At 39.7% G+C, this 16,885-nt stretch overlaps 1 pseudogene; it reads right to left on the bottom strand.

The window, feature by feature from the left end:
• Positions 1-12,657: 12,657 nt before the first annotated feature.
• Positions 12,658-15,550, bottom strand: LOC133898578 (disease resistance protein RGA5-like; annotated as a pseudogene).
• Between the last annotated feature and the right edge of the window lie 1,335 nt (positions 15,551-16,885).

Below are 16,885 nucleotides of genomic sequence, written 5' to 3' on the forward strand. Positions count from 1 at the left end.
CTTTATTTCTCTATATGCTCCAACCGACTCCTAAATCTTGATTTTTAAATTTCACTCACCTATATTTTATTAGTATCCTATAAAAAATATTTACAACGGCTAAATTTTGTGTATGTTTACATTTTGTTTGAATTCAAATTGAACTAAAAGAAGAATATCACATGAAATAATAAAAATACATATAAATAGAGTCTTACAAAGAAACTTACATTTTCACCATATAATCTAGAGTTGTAAATAATTTTAGAAATTATCATCATATAAGAAGAATATTAGTCAATTTTTTTTAAATTTTTAGAAATTTATTTGAGACCCTAACAATTGTTAGAAGTTATAACAATAGTATTTTTTTTTAGAAAATTTTAATTGAAATTTTGTAGGGCCGATAATGATGACTAGAGAGGACTGAATAAGCGTCTTACCAAATTCTTGGATGGTCTTTCTCCTAATCTTTCATCCAACGCGCCTCAAAACAACATGCAGAAGCAGAAACTCAAAAGAAACACGTTGCACAAAAAATCCTCTAAAAAAGCATGGCTCTCATAGATGAAACTGAACACTATATTCCATTAAAAACCAATTCGTGTGTCATCGCACACAAAAACTTACAATTTGAAAAAGAAACACATAAATCTAAGGAGATAGTCACCGGTGAAAAAACTCTTCAAGTTGATGATTTAGATGCTAGAGAATTCAAGACTAATTCTGAATGTAATTTTATGCCTCTAGCAATAAGAAGAACCATTTCAATATGGTGAAAATTTTTAGCTCTCAAACCAAAACAAAAATCATAACAAAAATTGAAAAACTCACAGTGAAACAAAAGAGCCAATAGAAGTAAATTAGAAGAAGATAAACATAAGCATAAAAGGTAACATGATCTACATTATTTGCAAAGGACAATCCTATTTTTGACAGATTATAAAGTATTTTGCATACACAAAGCTTTCACCAAATACATAGGCTAAACACTACTCTCAAACTCCTAAAACCCTACGACATAATTCTCAAATGGTTGGCTCAAAAGACTCAACCAACACCCCCCTCTATTTATAGCATAGGTTCATTGACCCCTAAGTTTCCTAAATTATTCTCAAAATACCTATATCTTCCGATACACTCCTACCTACCACCGAGGGTATTTTCTTCCATTTTTTTTCTCGTCCATCGGATGGTCGTGCCGCCTTCATAACTTAGCTTCGTCTCCATATAAGCTTCGCAATGATACCACATACACTCCTCTTTCCCACGGTTTTGAGGTCAAATCGTGAAACCGCCTTGTACGTTTCTCAAAGCATGACTCACCGTCACTTGCTTACACCTTAAGCAAGCGACCCAATATCGACATGTGTACTCTGTCTTACGATCTTGACCGTCAGCAAGTCTCTCCCGCTCCCTCAGGCCGCCTTGTTACTTGCACCGGCATCCCTTTCGCTTGGCTTTGTTAACACGTCGTCTTCATCCACCTTTCCGTGCTCTGCTTGCTCTACATGTATACAACTAGAATCACCCTTGACTCCACCCGACCTCCTTGATCATTCGGCACCAAGCATACTGCTTAGCCCCAATCATCCCGTCAGTGACCGTCAAGTTGCATCTATCACATGTACACTATAAGACAAGCAAACACGTATCTCCAACTCCATAGTTAAGCACAAAGTCCAGTTAGCCACCATCAAAATCCCTATTGAAACGCATGACACAGAAAATGTGAACACCAGATGATCTGGTGTCACCCTCAGTGCAAGCACCGGACCATCTGATGTGTACATCTCTTCCTGCTCTGTAAACCTCTTGGAAAATACTCTAGTGAAGCCTCTGGTGCTCACCCTGCTCATCTCCAGTGAGTATAATCTCACCAGAAGCCGTTTTGCAATCTCTATACAACAAATGCTCCGGTGAAACATCCGGTCTTCACAAATCGCCGGACCATTCGGTATGTACATCCTTACCAGACACACTTTGCAACCTCTCTGGAAAAATTAGTCTGACGTGCCTAGCTTCCCATCGTCGGATCATCCGGTGTACAATTTAAATCTTGTTTCTGCATTGAAATACTCCAGCATGAAACCTTCTGAGCGCCGGACCATCCGGCGAGTTCACTTTTTTGAATGCCGGATCATCCGATGAGGCAAATTTTCCTGAACTCAGAGACAAAAATGTCAACTTTGTTTTCCTCTGCAACTTTGGTTAGTCCTGATCATAATTGCGATACATAAAAATGCTCATGCAATCCCAAAATCATAAAACCAAATTATCAATCTTGCCAATCACTCATCACATATAAACCAAGGCATATTTTAACTTGGTTTCTCAATCTCCCTTTTGACAACTCTCAAAGCACAAAAATTTTGGTTTGAAAAATTCAACAAGAGAAACTTATCTAAGTGACCAAAAACTCAAGAAAGAGCAAAAGATGTCACTTGGTATAAGAAAGATTGCATTAGCCCGAAGAGAAGCAAAGACAAGCAAAAAACCACAAGAGTGCAATAAAAGCCCAAATGCTCAAGATTCTTCTTTCATTGTGCAAGATGATTCTTCTTTGTGGCTTAGTAATTATTTTATTATTTTCTTCCCCTTTGGCAATGCAAACATCAAGGACAAAAGACCATGCAATGCATGAACATGCAATCCTAATGAGTTTCCACAGTATACCACAAAGCATTTGCAAAAGCTAGAAACATCAAAGGGTTATGAAGAGTAGAATGTGGAGTTTACAATCGCATAAAGGCTTAAAAAGAAACAGTGACATAAGAGCATGGAGCTTTACAAGTTAATGATGAAGAATTGTTGATACATTTAAGCTCACATAGTTGAATCATGTTAAAAGGGACCACCAAATAAGCATCCACTCGTGCTGAGGCAATACAAGTATTAAGAACTAGCAAACTGCAATCTTGAACTAGGCGAATAAGTATTCAAGACAGTAGGCTTTACAAATGCTCACATATGAAATCAAGACTTAGTTGGATCAAGTGATTAAAAATGGAACATTTAAGTATATTTCTTTGTAATTTATTTTATCCTCAAGTTGTCTCTTATCCAAGTGAAGTGTTGCACGACTGGGTACGATAAACACCTCGAGGCTTCAAGAAAACTGTATTGTATCACATCTTAACACAAGAAATTTGATTGTTTAAGATTGTTCAATTAGCACAAATTATCAAGATTTCACGAGATCAAATCAAGTAGTGTCTTTGCAACACAAAAAACATATGTTCCCTTAAGGTTATACAATGAGCTAAATATTTGACAAAGATAGAAAACATAATGCAATATTCCCAATCCACTGTTTTGAACCAAGAAGCATATAGCAAGATACTCATCAAACTAGGCTTAACACAATCATTGACTAAGCCAAAGCAATTACAAACATGGTGATTAAGAATATATCATTTCATAGTATACATGATTTATAAAATTGCCAAATGGCATATTTAGGAAAGCTATCTTTCTTGAAATATTTCATGTCAAAGCATCAAGAGGAGTCTAAGATTAAAAGATTTCTTCGGACAACTACTCAACTTAATCCAAATTCAAGACTATGAATTGAAAATGCTAAAGACATACAAGTCAAAGCTCAACTACTATGATTAGCTTACAAGATTAGATACAATGCAAATGCAACAACAATAAGATAAAATATGTACAAAGACAACTCCCCCTCACACCATGCCATAGGGATGACACACTCCAAGCTCTCCTCTCAAAAAAGCAAACTTGGATGCATCTAAAGGTTTGGTTAAGATGTCGACAAGCTGGTGTTGGATGTCTATGTATCTTAAGTCAATGTCTCCTTTCTCATTGTGGTCTCACAAAAAGTGAAATCTCACATCTATATGTTTGATTTTGGAGTGTTATACTAGATTATTGGCTAAGCTTATGGCACTATTGTTATCACACAAAAGTGGCACACTTTTGAAGTCTAACCCAAAATGTCTCAAAGTAGCAGTCATTCACAAAATCTGAGAACAATAGCTAGCAACATCAGCATATTCAACTTCAGCAGTTGACTGCGTAACACTAGACTGATTGTGGAAAGACCAAAAATAAGAGAGGTACCTAAGAAATGACAAATACCAGAGGTACTCTTCCTATTAATTCTACAACTAGCAAAGTCGGCATCCTAAAAACTTCGAAGGGAAAGCGAAGAAGATGCAGAAAACCAAAAACCATACTCAAGGGTGTGTTCGAGATATCTCAAGATGCGCTTCACCGCTTGACGATGAGAGATCCTTGGTGATGCTTGGAGGCGAGCGCACAAGAAAATGGTGAAATGGAAATCGGGTCTTGTCACCATCGGATACAAGAGGGAGCCAATCATGCTCCTATACTCCTACCGGTCTACCGCCACACCATCTTCATCCGAATCAAGTACAGTCGAGATAGCCATCGGTGTTGCCAAGGGCTTCGCATCGCTCATGTCGAACTTCTTCAGCAGATTCTTGGTGTACTTCGTCTGGTGGATGAATGTACCTTGCTTGCATTGCTTGATTTGAAGCCCAAGAAAGAACTTAAGCTCGTCCATCATCAACATCTCGAATTTCCTACTCATAGTTTCTGCAAACTTGGCCATAAGTGCATGAGAAAAGCCACCAAAAATGATTTCATCCATGTATATATGAACAAGGAGAAAATCATTGTCATGCCTATAGATGAACAATATTTTATCGATCGACCCCATCACATACCCATGCTCTAACAAGGACTTAAGCCTATCATACCAAGCCCTAGACGCCTGCTTAAGTCCATACAAAACCTTCTGAAGCTTGTTTACTCGATGTGAGTATTTGGGGCTCTCAAAACCGGGGGGTTGCTTGACATAGACCTCTTCCTCTATGAACCCATTTAAGAAAGCACTCTTGACATCCATTTGGTACAACTTGAAATCCTTGGATGCAGCAAATGCAAGGAGGATCATAATGGCTTCTAGTCTAGCTACTGGTGCAAAGTTCCCTCCAAAGTCTATCCCCACTATTTGAGTGAAACCCTAGACCACAAGTCTAGCTTTGTTTCTAACTACAGACCCATCCTCCCCCTGCATGCTTTTGAAAACCTGTTTGATGCCTATGGCATGACTCTACAAGGGCCCAAACTTGATTTCTCTCAAAGTTTTTTAGTTCTTCATGCATGTCATTGACCCAATTTGAATCAGAAAGAACGTGTCCAACATCATTGGGTCAAAATATGCAACAAATACATAATCAGTGAAATGAGCATGTTGAGCAGATTTGGATCTCATTTCTCTTTCACCAAGGTTGCCGATCATCAGCTGTGGAGGATGTCTCCGCTAAATGTGCTGAGGGACCTTGCGTTGTGAGACGATCTCCCTCTCAAACGCTGCAGGTGGAGGCTCGAAAGGAGCTGAAGTGAAAGTAGAGGCTGTAGGACCCTCTACCGGTGTCGAAGAAGCAAGAGCCAGCTCGAAAGCAGGTGTGATAGTAGGAAATAGTGGATCATTCTCATCATCACTGAGAGCTGGAAGGTCATCATCTATAAATATGTTTTTGCTCATCTCTTGATCACCTGTACACTCAAGAACATGACTAGCACAAGGGATTGATTCATCAAAGGTCACATCATAGTACTTCGTGATGTTGTTAGTGTCAAGATTATAAATCTTGTAATAATGGCCTTGAAGATAATAACCCAAGAAAATCTCATCGGAAGAACATGTCTCAAACTTGTCAAGATTTTGATGCTTTAGGATGAAGCAACAACATCCGAATACTCTTAAGTGAGAAATCTTCGGCTTCCTCCCAAAGCGCAACTCATAAGAAGTCACATTTAAAATTAAGCGCAAGGAAATCTGCAAGTTGTGTTAATAGTCTCTGTCTAAAACTTTCTAGGAGTCCTATACTCATCAAAGATCGTCCTAGTCATCTCAATCAAAGTTCGATTCTTTCTTTCAACCACGTCATTCTACTAAGGAATGTGTGGGCAGAAAATTGATGCTCATTACCATGTTCAAGACAGAAAGCATCACACCAGGAGTTTCTTGAACAATCTCAAAGCTAAGCTCTGAAAGTGTGAGAACACTTCATCCTTGCTCACAAGAAAGAATGCCCAAGAGTAGCGAGAGTAGTCATCAACAATGATAAATACATACTACTTCCCACCCGTCGAACGAACTCAAGAGAGACCAATAATGTCCATATGAAGAAGTTCTCCTAGTCATTCAGTCATCACCAGATTGACTGGTGAGTGAGAGACAGCAACCATCTTGCCATGCTGACAAGAAGAACAAACAAGGTTCTTCTCAAACTTGAGCTTGGACAATCCTCAGATCAAGCCTAAGACACTCAAAGGAGAAAGCAAATTAAAGCTCATGTGCCCTAGCCTCCTGTGCCACATCAAAGCGCAAAAGAAGGTTGTGTGATTCAATACTATGTAGAACCATGAAACACAGAAAAATCAGCTTCAAAAACTCTTCCAACTCGAGAAATCTGACAAACCAAAGTGCCTGAGGAATCAAGAACTCGAGAAACTAAGTCCTCATCCAACAACTGAGATACAAAAAGTAAATTGGATCCCAGATGCTCCACCAAAGCCACATCTTTGAGAGTAAAACTCTCATTCACCTTTACCATACTTTTGGCCTTCACTCTTCCCTTTCTATCATCCTTGAATGCGATGTATTCATGCCGCTTCGTTGGGGTAAGGCTGGAGAACCATGATGCATCTCCGGTCATATGATGCAAACAACTAAAGTCGATGAGCCACTTGTTCTCCAAGCCTCCATCTGCCACCTACATTAAGTAAGGAGAGCTTGAGTACTCAGTATTAGGGTAAGTAAAAAACTTCTTGGGAATCCAACATCGAGTCGCTCGAGGAGGAGTAAAAATAGGTATAGATAAAACAACTTTAGCACGCTGGGGGCAAGTACCACAATGAGAAAAACATGGTCCGTTAAAGTGTTGTGACTCGAAGCCTTTGCCGTGCGGATTAAAACCATATGAACCATGGTATGAACAACGTCGGGCACCGCCTCTCAAAAAGAACTGAAAAGTGTTTGAAACTCGTGAGTGAGAGCGAGGAAAATGCTCATGTACACCAAAAGAGGGGCGGTACATGTCCTGAGTGCTCCACTCTCACTCATGTCTCTCATCTCTCCTACGATGAAAACATTACTCAAACAGGTGACCCTTTCTCTGGCAGTAGGTGCACACATAGCATCTCTCAGGAACTGACCTTTTGGTCACTCTAGGTTCTGCCATAGGAGTTTTATTTAGGCTGAGGAGCTCTCTTGGATTGTGTTTTTGGAAGCTCTCTCTTCTTGATTTGTGGTGTGGTATTGTTCTTTTCTGGCATAGGGGATGTGGCGTTTGTCTTGGATTTAGACTATAGGGTGGTGGATGTGGTGAACACAGTCTTACTTGGCCCATTGTAGGCAACTCTCTAAAAACCCAACCCTAGAGCTAATTATGCCTTATCCACACACATCTTGGTCTTGACCAAGATCAAATCCATTTTGCCCTTGCATTCTGAGCACTTTTCCACAAGAGAAAGGAGATACTCATTCTCAGCCATGAGCTTCTGAACTTGCCCTTTAACCTAGCCGAGTTTGTCCTTAAGGACGATGCAGGTGGAACAATTTAGCTGCACATCCTTAGAACATTCAACACTCTCCAGTCTAAATTCTAACTCCTTAATGTACTTGTCTTTCATTTTAACATCCTTTGCAAGCAAATGATAATTTTTGCAAGCGCCTAAGAGAGTAGATCTAGTGTCCTCCTCAAGGAGCTTCTTCTTAGCAGTCTCAAGCCGACTGACGACTTGAGCATAGAAAGTTGGAAGCTCAGTAAGCTCATTCATGACAACCACACAGCTTTCACAATCCTCATCCCTAGCTCTAGACCTAAGCAACTCAAGCTCAAATAATGAACAATCTATCCTAGACTTGAGTTCCTTAACCTCTCGAATATCTTTCTTAAGTAATCTATCCTGGCTAACAAGAGCATCATTCAATGTATCAACCTGAACAAAAAGTTGGTCACAGGAAGGTGATACCTCAGAAGGATCAAGCTTGGGGTTGCTGTCGTTGTCATCTTCCATGAAGCAAAGGCCGGTGAAGTCCTTGTTCTTCACGGGCTGCTCCTCCTCCTTTGAGCTTTCATCCTCGCTTGAGGAAGTGTCGACGTCGCTGAGCACCGTCACAAAAGCTCATGAAGCCATCTTGGTCATCTTCTTGGCCATCTTATCACGATTCTTGAAGAATGACTTCTTGTTCTTCTTGTGCTTGTCATGGTCGTGGTTACGGCCTTCCTTTTTCTTGAGTTTGAGATAGTCCACCTTGAAATGAGTAGTGTTACCATACTCATAACACGCACGAGATCCGCCCCTCCTCCGATCTCGACGGTTGTTGTAGAAGAGGATGAACTTCTTCACAATCAATGTCAAATCTTCATGATCAAGTGTGTCCACCTGCTCTTTTGTGATAGAGACCAAGGAAGACAAAGCAAACCAACTACCTAAAATATTAGCACAAGAAAGACCAACTCCAACATAACTACCACCATTAGGTCATGAAACCAATACCATGTTCTGAGACATGGGGTTTTCTAGACCTATCCTAGCTGCTTTGGCTATTTCTGTGGATTTTAGCTTACTGAAAAGTTCATCATAAGTCAATATGTCATAACTAGATGACTCCTCAATGCTAGAGATCTTTACTTCCCATACGCTATGGTCAAGAGCGTAGAGAAGCTTGATCGCCCTCTCATGATCAGAGTAAGATAAAACCCCAATGGATGTAAGGTTGCTAACAATCCCATCAAATTGAGCAAACATGGCATCCAAAGACTCTCTAAGGCTTTGCATGAACATCGGATATTCCAAATTGTACGTGCTATGGTGTCGAGCCTTGATCCGGTTGGTACCCTCATGAAAGACACTACGAGTAGACAAGATCTCTCTAGCAGTACGAATATGCTGAACTCTATCAAACTCATTACGACTCAGACTGATGAATAATATATTTTTTAGCCCTGTTGTTGGCTTCATATTGTGCCATATGGACCTAAGTAGTGCGAGCGATAGGAATTTCATAGTTGGAGTCTAAAATCTCACATATCGAACTTCCTTGACTTAACAGATAAGCCTCAATGCGCACCTTTCAATACAAAAAATCAAGACCTTCAAAGAAAGGGATATTCCCATGTCTCTCCACTGTCGTCTACGGATCACAAAGCCGGTTAGGGTCAACAAGTGATCAAATTCAGTTATGATACCAATTGTAGAACCGAGAATGACGAGTAGAGGGGGTAAATAGGCTCCTTACCAAATTCTTGGATGGATTTTTCCTAATCTTCACCCAACGCGCCTCAAAACAACATGCAGAAGTAAAAACTGAAGAGAAACATGTTGCACCAAAAGATCCTCTAAGAAAGTATGGCTCTCATGGATGGAATTGAACACTAGGTTCCATTAAAAACCAATCTGTGCATCATCGCAGACAAAAGCTTGCAATTTGAGAACGAAACACTTAAATCCAAGGAGATAGTCACCGGGTGAAGAAAATCTTCAAGTTGATGATTTAGACTCCAGGGAATTCAAGACCAATTATGAATGTGAATTTTATGCCTCTAGCAACAAGAAGAACCACTTCAACATGGAAAAAAATTTCAGCTCTCAAACCAAAACGAAAATCGCAACGAAAACTGAAAAACTCAAAACGAAACAAGGGAGCCAATAGAGAGAACTACAAGGAGATGAACACAAGCATAAGAGGTAACATGATCTTCATTACTTGCAAAAGACAACCCTATTTTCGGTAGATTACAAAGTATTTTGCATACAAAAAGCTATCACCTAATACATAGGCTAAGTACTACTCTCTCTCTCTCCTAAAACCCTACCACATAACTCTCAAATTGCTGGCTCAAAGGGCTCAGCCAACACTCTCCCTCTATTTATAGCCTAGGTTCCTTGACACCTAAGTTTTCTAGATTGTTCCCAAAATGCCACTCTCTTCCAATACACTCATACCTACCATCATGAGTATTTTTGTTCATCTTTTTTCTCGTTCATCGGATGGTCGTGGCGCCTTCATAACTTAGCTTTGTCTCGATGCAAGCATCGCGATGATGCAACCTACACTCCTCTTTCCCACAGTTTTGAGGCCAAAACTCGAAACCGTCTTGCACGCTTCTCAAAGTGTGACTCACCGTCACTTGTTAATACCTTAAGTAAGCGACCTGATATCGACATGTGTACTCTATCTTATGATCTTGGCCGCCGGTGAGTCTCTCCTGCTCCTGATCCCTCGTTCCGCCTTATCACTTGCACAGCATCCCTTTCGCTTGACTTTGTTAACACACTGTCTTCATCCACATTTCCATGCTTTGCTTGCTTCCCATGTGTACAGCTAGAATCACCCTTGACTCCGCTCAGCCTCCTTGATTGTCCGGCATCAAGAAGGCCGTTTAGCCCCAATCATCCCGCCATCAACCTTCAAGTTGCATCCATCACCTGCAAACCACGAGACAAGCAAACACGTATATCCAACTCCATAGTTAAGCACAAAATCCAGTTAGCCATAATCAAAATCCCAGTTGAAACACATCACATAGAAAACATGAACACCATATGATTCAGTGTCACCCTCAGTACAAACACTAGACCACCCGGTGTGTACATCTCTTCATGCTCTGTCCTGAAAAATGCTCTGGGGAAGCCTCCAGTGCTCACCCTGCTTATTAAGAGACCATCCGATGAGTACAATCTCACCAGAAGTCATTTTACAACCTCTCTGGAACAAATGCTCCAGTGAAGCATCTGATGCTCACAAATCCAATCACGCGACCATTCATTGTGTACATCCTTACCAAACACGCTTTGCAACCTTTCTAGAAAAATTAGTCCAATGTGCCCAGCTTCCCATAGCCAAACCATCTGGTGTACACTTCAGATCTTGCTTCTGCATTGAAATACTCCAGCATGAAACCTTCTGAGCATCGGACCATTTGGTGTGTTCACTTTTCTGAAAATGAAAGCCAACCATCGCCGAAGGAGAAGATCCTGCCTAATGACTACGCCGAATCATCTGATGAGGCAAATCTTCCTGGACACAGAGACAAAAATGTCAACTCTGTTTTCTATAAAACTTGGTTAGTCATGATCATAATTGCAATACATAAACATGCTCATGCAATCCTAAAATCATCAAACCAAATTATCAACATTGACAATCACTCATTATATATAAACCAAATCACATTTCAACTTGGTTTCTCAAATTCTACATAAGGTTTTTGGATGAATCCAATTAAAATAGGTTGCACATAGATTATGGAACACATACAAAAAAATTCTAAGATTTTTAAAGCAACATAAGACCACTATTTTGAACAGAGAATATGAGAAGGAAAATTGGAGCTATCGAGTACTGTTCATAGCGGGTCCACATGTCATTGTCTTGTTCCTTTGTAGCGAACCAGAGATGGTGAGCCTCTCCCACTCGCTGGATGTGGCGAGAGAGGCGGAGCGGATAGCGAGCCCTAAAAAATGACGAGTGTGTTTGGGAGTTGGTTGGAACTTGTTCGAATCGCTAAATTTAGCAATAGCGAGCAAGAAGCTGAGCCGGTTGAAGTTGCTCTTACCATGAAGCCACCCAGTTGTGGAGCTTGCCGAGGAATTAAGAGGGGGCCAATGCTCTGATAAGATAGTTATATTAGTGTGTACTTAACAGTTAAGTAGTGATATTAAGCATTTTCTTCAACAATTTTTGGATATTAGTGGGGGCCATGGCCCATCTTGGCCATTGAGAAGCTCTGCCACTAGCCACCGGTCAGGCATTGCGTCCATCGCCCACCATAGGCACAGGTGAGATGGAGAACATGGCCTTATTGTTTGAGTGGACCGGCGATCCCACATTATCTGCATATGTATGCATATGATCCTGCTACATCATTACCTAGACTTGCTTCCTTTTTCTCCCCTCAACAGAAATATAATTGTGGCAATAAGTTCTACTGGAGAGTATTTCTGGTAATGAGATAGCCTTGCTTGCAAAGGTTTCTTCTTCTATCACACAAACAACATTGGAACTTGTATTTCCACATGATATTTATAAGACCTAGCAACCTAGAGGACCATACTAAGTATTTTGACTTATCATAAAAAAATCTTACAGTCTTCGTTAATAATACTGTATTTGTAATTTCCATTGCTCTCCTGCAAGTTGGTGCTTATAATATAATTTGTCAAGGAATGAGCAGAAAGGATAGACATTACAATCACTGAAAAAGTGAAAATTAAACTTATGACAAACCCAGTCTGCGATTGTTGAAAATTGAACACCAAACCCCGCAAGGTTATTTCCAGCTGTCACTGACTCCTTGTGTGGTGATGGTAGGATAATGGTCTGTATCCATGCATAGTGCAATGTTTGCATCTGAAAACAGTATCAACGGTCGTGGGCGGTGACATACTTATACCTTCATATGAATGTGAGAAATTATCAAATGCAGGTTAGATCTAATTTAATCAGCTTAAGTTGCCAGAATACAGAAGGGTATTGGCTAGGTCTGTTGCCAGTACAATACAAATAAGATATTAAATACTCTAAATACTAATTAAACTGGTAATATCCAAAGGGGACATGTGCCCTAATGGAATTTAGCTAGTTTACACAAATTTTCTTGCCACATGGACTTTGTGCTTAGTCAGGTTTTCTGCCTGAAAAGTTGTTGAGGAAGAGATTTCAATAACGTAATCTGTATCAACAAGCATATGCCATATTGCTTTCGATCACTACATGCTGAGACAGAAATGTAGCAAGACGTTGAGCAGTATGTGATGGAGAACCAAGCTGAGACAAAAAATGTTACAGAGACTACATGCATAATGTAGGATTGGAGTACTCTGCAGACAGTACGCTATTTTCCTCTGCGTTGCTTTTTGTCCACAGAAACAAGGATGGATGACTAATCAATGATCGTGACGACACTGGGGCGATGGCTGTAAACCAAACCAGAGACATAAGAGAGAAAAAATACCAGAGCAACAAGCATGTCCTAGAAAAAGAAAACATTGCTTAGCATGAAGAAGAAAAAAAATATCATTCTATCAGGCACAGGTACCGTCTGGTTGCTCTGCGATATGCTCCTCCTCAGAGCCACCAGTGTCCTCCCTCTGCTCATCCTCCTCCTTCACCATACCACGTTCCCCCATTCTATAGAATTTAGGTATTGGACGGTTGGGAAGGAGAGTGGCGGCACTTCTGATGGCGGCCTCGGAAGCCTCCACCTCCCAAGCCCTTGCACTGAAACAATCAACGATGACCCAGAGACCCTTGAGGGAGGAAAGATAGCTGATGCCAAAATCGCAACCGATACCGTATGCAGAAATTGTGTCACGAACGGTGAATACAAAATGAAGCTTCTCGATCCTTGGCATTGAACCTGCTACAAACATCGGGCCCGGCCCACCAGAAAAGGCACCAAAATCGAACTCCTTCAGACGCTGGAATCCACTGCGACTGATGATAAGAGTTTCCAGTGTGCATTCCTTTGTGTAAAGATTGAGATAAAGCAAGGTAGGCAAGCCTTGAAGCACCTGCATATCTTCCAATATCAGTCGTTCCACCAATATTTGTAGGCAGGTGAGTTCTGAGAGGTAGGGTATCCACTTTGGGAGCCTAGAGAAACAGGTGCGCCTGTCTCCGATTGAGCTAAATTTCTGGAGTTGACGTGGAGGAGGGAACCATGAATCAACCAAGAAATCCAGAGAAAAGGGTAGAGCAATCGAAATGTATAGAGATCGGAGGTTACTTTCTCCCAACTTACAGAGGGACGATACCAAATATTTCTTCGAGCTTGATTCATCATTAAATTCACCATTAGATTGCCAATCAATACCAAGCACCTTAAGTTTGGTTAGGTTCCCAAGCTTTAGCAAAAGTTCTGGGGAGTTTCTTCCGACATTGAAACGTGATAGCTCCTCTAGAGCTACCATGCTACCGATCCCATTTGGAAATTCTACACCATAAGGCAGAAATAAGTGTACCAATTGCCGTAGCCCAACCACAGTTCCTGGCAATTCTCTTATTGTTGTCCATCTGAGATCAAGTGTCTGCAAATGTTGTAGCTTCCCAATTTGCCTTGGGATCCTGCTAATGTTACTGATACTTAAATACCTCAAGTGGATCAAACTTCCAATATCCCCAATGTCACCACCCCCCTGATTAGAAAAATTCTCTAGATCTAAGACTCTTAGAACTTGAAAGTCCAAGAGAGGGGGGATCTTCTTTGCATCACCGAAGACACTGAGTGATCGCGCATGAGACAAGCCACCGGTCCCCTGCCAGAGCTTCCTTTCTTCACAATTGCCATGGATGGAGAGACGTCGAATCTTGTGAGTTGAAGGTGCCAACTTCTGATCATCTCTTATTGTTGCAAAATTTTCTTTAGTTGATATTGATACAATAAGATCAAGCATTATATCGTGTACTCGACAAGCTCTTGGTCTACCACTGTAGTCAATGCCCACTGGCTGGATCATGTTTCTGTTCATAAGCTCACTAACGTAGCTTTCTCCAGTGTCCTCCAAGCATTGTCCTCGTTGTTCAATAATAAATCCTTCAGCCATCCATCTACGTATCAAACGCAATCGATCAATTTGATGATCCGCTGGGAAAATGCTTAAATCCAACAAACATATCTTCAGATAGTGAGGCAGATCGTAATAACTAAGAAACAAAATACTTTTTACCACTCCTAGGTCATCATCTTGTTCAATTGTAGAACCAATAGATTTATGTACCCTTGCTTTGAGGGTCCTTTTGTTGCTAATAGGCTGGCTATATTAACTATTGCTAGTGGCAAGCCATCACACTTTCTTAGTATATCATCAGTAACTTCTTTCAGTTCAAGAGGGCAGTCACCTTCATGGTTAAAAATCCTTTTCAAAAATAATCTTTTAGCATCATTTCTGTCAAGAGGCTTCATTTGATAAACATAGTCTTTGTGTGGAAAGCTACAAGATTTAGCGACATCTTCGTTTCGTGTAGTGGTTATTATTCTGCTTGCATTCTTATCTTGGGGAAAAGCACATTGGATGTCTCTCCAAGCTTGTTTGCTCCATATACCATCAATTATGACAAAATACCTGTTGAGAAAGTTGTAAAAGATTAAGCACTTCATTAATAAGGTTCTGAGGAGAGTATTCAAAAACATCCGACTAAGAAAAATAAACTTGATGTAAGGGTACAAAAGGATACAATTATCACTGCTAGTTTGACATTTTTAGGACCCAAAAAATCAAAAGAAAAACTTTTTTTTATACACAGGCCACCCCTCATGGAGTGATAGCATTAGATTATATGCAAATAGTGAAAAACCTGGTAATTTATTCTTTTGACTCTTCTTATCCAAATGTTCAGATGATTATTTGGGCATTTAGGTGGCTTCAAATGAAAAGGTTGACAGCTACAAAGTTGTAGATTTTATTGAGAGCTATAATATTCATAAATATATATTTTTTATCTAACTATGTATGAACATATTATAAATTTCCGATTAACTAACCACAAACATGCAAACCGACACATGTTTCCCACGACTTCATCATGAACCAACTTAAACATTGCATATATCCTTTAACTATGTGTTTATTACCATTAGAGTTCATCCTTAATCTAACCTATATTTTTGTATCATTTCATGTTTCATCCGAGTTGGGCCAACATAAAAACAGAAGAATAGTTACATATGTCAAATTGTCTGTGATCCGATTTAGGCACATTAATGACTACAAATAAAATTATCATTGACTACAAAGTTGTAGATCTTATCGAGGGGTATAATTTTCATATAAAATTTATCTCCATCTGACTCTATATGAAAAAGTTATAAATTTATGAAGACGGGTTATGCTTCGTTATCATTGTCGGTTCATAACAAGAACTGGAAGTTGTACTATCTCCATTATTACTACCAGTTTATAACATGAGATTTTTATTGCTGGTTCATGTTAAGAACTAGCAATGATAGGATCAATGTCGGTTCTTGATATGAACCGGTAGTGATAGTTATTTTCACTGCTGGTTTTTTTTTTTTGATGGAGTTTTAGTGCCAATTCCGGTTTTAGCATAACCGGCAGTGATATAACAAGCACGGAAGGCTATTTTTTAGTAGTAGACCGTCAAGATAACCTGCTGAATGAAGTGAAGATGGAGAAGTGAAATACAAGTATCTGCATGCATTAAGCTTTTTAAATAGATATCAAATGTATAAAACTTAGGGGAATATGTAAGATCTTCATATTGTATATGGATGATTGATTCAGTTGTTGACTCTGTTTGCTCTAATATAAAATGATTACTTGCTCATGCAAGGTTTCCCTTCCATGCACTACGTTTGTTCAAAGCGAAAATAGGATTCAGCATATATAACAAAAGCTGAGAAACAATGTCCACGGTGACGTCATAGCCTAAAAATTAGGAATAAAATGAAAAAAGAAAAAGAAAATGTATCTACATAACTTGAGACAAAGTGTAAAATGTCTCCACAAGCGTAGATATGCAACACTACACACCCTTAATAAATCATCTCATGTCTTCTACACTTGCTAAAAAACGTCTCTAAATTCCTGACACAGTCCATGTGGAGACGCTCCAAACACACTTTTGTAAAATGTGTTCATATTTCCGTAGAAATAAAATAAAACGTATCTAACATATAAATAAAACGTATCTATGAGGAGTTTTTCTTGTATAACTCATCTCACATTTGTTGCTGAAACCTAAACCAAGCATCAACTACTTAGACCTTTTGGCAATTACTTATCACACAATCTATATAGATCAACCACATTCCCACAATATCTACGTACATGAGCATCCTCTAATAAAACTGCAGAAAATGGTCACTGCCAGAACAGGGAA

The sequence above is a fragment of the Phragmites australis genome, chromosome 18 (genome assembly GCF_958298935.1).
Source record: "Phragmites australis chromosome 18, lpPhrAust1.1, whole genome shotgun sequence".
NCBI classification, from domain to species: Eukaryota; Viridiplantae; Streptophyta; class Magnoliopsida; order Poales; family Poaceae; genus Phragmites; species Phragmites australis.